Genomic DNA, 3,306 nt, shown 5'->3' on the forward strand with positions numbered 1-3,306 from the left:
AAAAAAAAAAAAAAAACTATTTAAAACATACTGTCTTAGCCGGCCGCAGTGGCTCATGCCTGTAATTCCAGCACTTTGGGAGGCCAAGTTGAGGAGATCACCTGAGGTCAGGAGTTTGAGACCAGCCTGGCCTACATGGTGAAACCCCATCTCTACTAAAAATACAAAGATTAGCTGGGCTTGGTGGTGGGCGCCTGTAATTGCAGCTACTTGGGAGGCTGAGGTTGCTTGAGCTGAGCTGGAGCCATTTCACTCCAGCTTGGGCGATGACCGAAACTCTGTCTCAAATTTAAAATAAAATGCAGATAAAGAGGCCGGGCACGGTGGCTTATGCCTGTAATCCCAGCACTTTGGGAGGTTGAGGCAGGTGGATCACCTGAGTGGTCCAGCTCCGGCATCAAGGGTGAGCTCACTCCCCAACACCCCACTGCACAGACTGAAGATAGGCTAAGGTTGTCACTGGTCTAAAGATTTCAACCTTACCATGGGCAGTGAACAGATTGAAAGGGGAGCAAGTTCGGCAGCAGGAAAGCTGACCATGTCACTCCCTGTATTGTGCTGCCATTTGGTCCCCTGTCCAAGGGCGTGACACCAAGTAGACGCTACAGAGAGAGAAACACTGCAGCAGCCCAGGGTTTTCCTGAAACAGACTTTTATACTCAATCATGGAGACTGCACGTGGACTTTAGGGTTTGTGCTCTAGGATAAACGAAAGCTACACTGAGAGAACATAACCGATCCCGAAGACAATTTCAAAGAACAATGACAGTAAAGGTTAACTGTGAGTAGTACTTAACAGTGCTTATTTGATATTATCTCTCAGAGTTCCAAACTAGATTGTACAAGTCATTAGCGTCAGATAGCTTTAAAGTTGTGACCTGCTTGTACGTGAATCTTCTAGCCAGTGTCCTTTCCTTTGCAGTAGGTAACAGAACATGCAATCCTAGAATGTGTGAAAAGTTCAGGCATGAGGTATAAGGAAAGTCATTTATAGGCACTCTGTCTGGGGCTGTTTCCTATCCTGCAGGGGCTAGTGAGTCTTACATATGTTTATTCTCACATTTCTGTATTTTTAGAAAAGTGGTCAATAAATGGCTTATCTTTCATAAATAAATAAAAGAGTGTGGCACTTTCGCCTCTCTCTCTTGTTCCTGCTTTTGGCATGTGAGAGGCCAGCTCCTCCTTCACCTCCCACCATGATTGGAAGCTTCCTGAGGTCTCACTAGGAGCAAATGCTGGCGCCAGGCTTCCTGTACACCCTGCAGAACCATTAGTCAAGCTAAACCTCTTTATGAATTACTCAGTCTCAGATGTTCCTTGATAGCAATGCAAGAGTGGACTAAGACAGCTGTGAAAAGGCACCATTATCCCCCTGGCCCCCACTTGTTTTTGATGAAACCCCATCTCTACCAAAAATACAAAAAATTAGCCGGGCCTGGTGGTGCATGCCTGTGGTCCCAGTTACTCGGGAGGCCGAGGTAGGAGGATCGTTTGAGCCCAGGGAGGCAGAGGCTGCAGTGAGCCGAGATGATGCCACTGTACTCCAATCTAGGTGACAGAATGAGACCACATCTCATTAAAAAAAGAATGGAAAGAAAAGAAATAGGGACCCTGCAGTCAGCCATCGACTCCTGACTTCCTGACTGTTCTGAGCTAATAACTGCAGAGGCCGGGGTTTGGCTGCCCAGGCTGATTGTCCCAGAGACTGTGTGTCAGAATTTTCTTGCAGGCTGGGCACAGTGCCTCAAAACCTGTAATCCCAACATTTTGGGAAGTTAATGGAGAAGGACCACTTGAGCCCAGGATTTTGAGACCAGACTGGATAAAATAGTGAGACTGTCTCTCTCTCTCTTTTTTTTTTTCAGATCGAGTCTCACTCCCTTCACCCAGGTTGGAGTGCAGTGGCACAATTAAGGCTTGCTGCAGCCCCAACTTCCTGGGCTCAAATCATATTCCCACCTTAACCTCCTGAGTAGCTGAGACTACAGGCGTGCACCGCCATGCCTGGCCAATTTTTTGTATTTTTAGTGGAGACACAGTTTCACCATGTTGTCCAGGCTAGAAGACTGTCTCTTGGGAAAAAAAAAATTCTAATGGTCAGATCACTGTCTGTTTGCAGATTTAGTCTCTTCCAGGCAAGGCGCCCTCCTTGTTCCCTCATGTTCTCTCCCATCCAATCATAATAGTGGATGTCAAACATGGTGTCTTGATGTCCAAGCCCCTTCCCTTGCCTGCTGCTGTATGCCCAGCAGCCAGGACAGGCCCAGGCACATGGCAGGGCTCACTGGATTGGTGGGTAAAGGAGGAACCAGATAACCCCCAAGAAGAAATGGCTGCTAACTCATCTGCCCCAACAGCCAAGGCTGGCTGGCTTTCTAGAACACTTGACTCTTCAGCAGCAATCATCTGAAAGCCTGAAGAGGAGAAGAAACATGGCCAGGCATGGTGGCTCACACCTGTAATCTCTGCACTTTGGGAGGCCAAGGTGGGAGAATTGCTTGAGCTTAGGAGTTCGAGACCAGCCTGGGCAACAGGGAGACGCTGTCTCTACAAAAAACTTAAAAATTAGCCACAGTTGGTGGTGCCTGCCTGTAGTCCCAGCAATCCAGAGACTGAGGTGGGGGGACTGCTTGAGGCTGGGAGGTTGAGGCTGCAGTGAGCCATGATAGTGCCACTGCATTCCAGCCTGCATGACAGCAAGAGTCTATCTCAATAAAAAAGAAGGAAGGAAAGAAAGGAAAGGAAAGGGAAATGTGAGAAAAAAGTTGCCCAGGTGCCACGGCAAGAGACTGAAGGCACAATCTGTCCCAGTATAATAAATAACTGTTTACTTAGATGTAGCAATGATACCAAATATATTTACTGATTACTTAGTTATAGCAATGACACCAAATTTATTTAGAAACAATCACATGATCAATTATATAATCTTAATAAATCATTATTCTCTATTACTAATCTTTGCTTTAGTATTATAGTGTAGAAACATTTTAGTCTTATGGTATAGACAATCAGGTGTAATATAATTAAGAACTAAAGGGACATTGTGAGATGTGATTAAGAGGGGAGGGTGAGAGTCTTGTGGTAGTGCCAGCACCTGGGAAGGCACCATTTACTTAGCAGGCCGTGAAGGGGAGTTTCCCTTTCACTGGGGGAGTTCAGAGAACACTCTGCTCTGGATTCTTGAGGAAGGCCTGACATTAACCAGGCCAACCCGCAGACATCCAGGGGCTTAAATGCCTCTTTGTGGTGCTGTGCTCCAATTGTCACCCTCTTTTGTCCACTTTCATGTTCCACTTTTCCACC

This window comes from Cebus imitator, unplaced genomic scaffold, assembly GCF_001604975.1.
Source record: "Cebus imitator isolate Cc_AM_T3 unplaced genomic scaffold, Cebus_imitator-1.0 Scaffold444, whole genome shotgun sequence".
Taxonomy (NCBI): Eukaryota; Metazoa; Chordata; class Mammalia; order Primates; family Cebidae; genus Cebus; species Cebus imitator.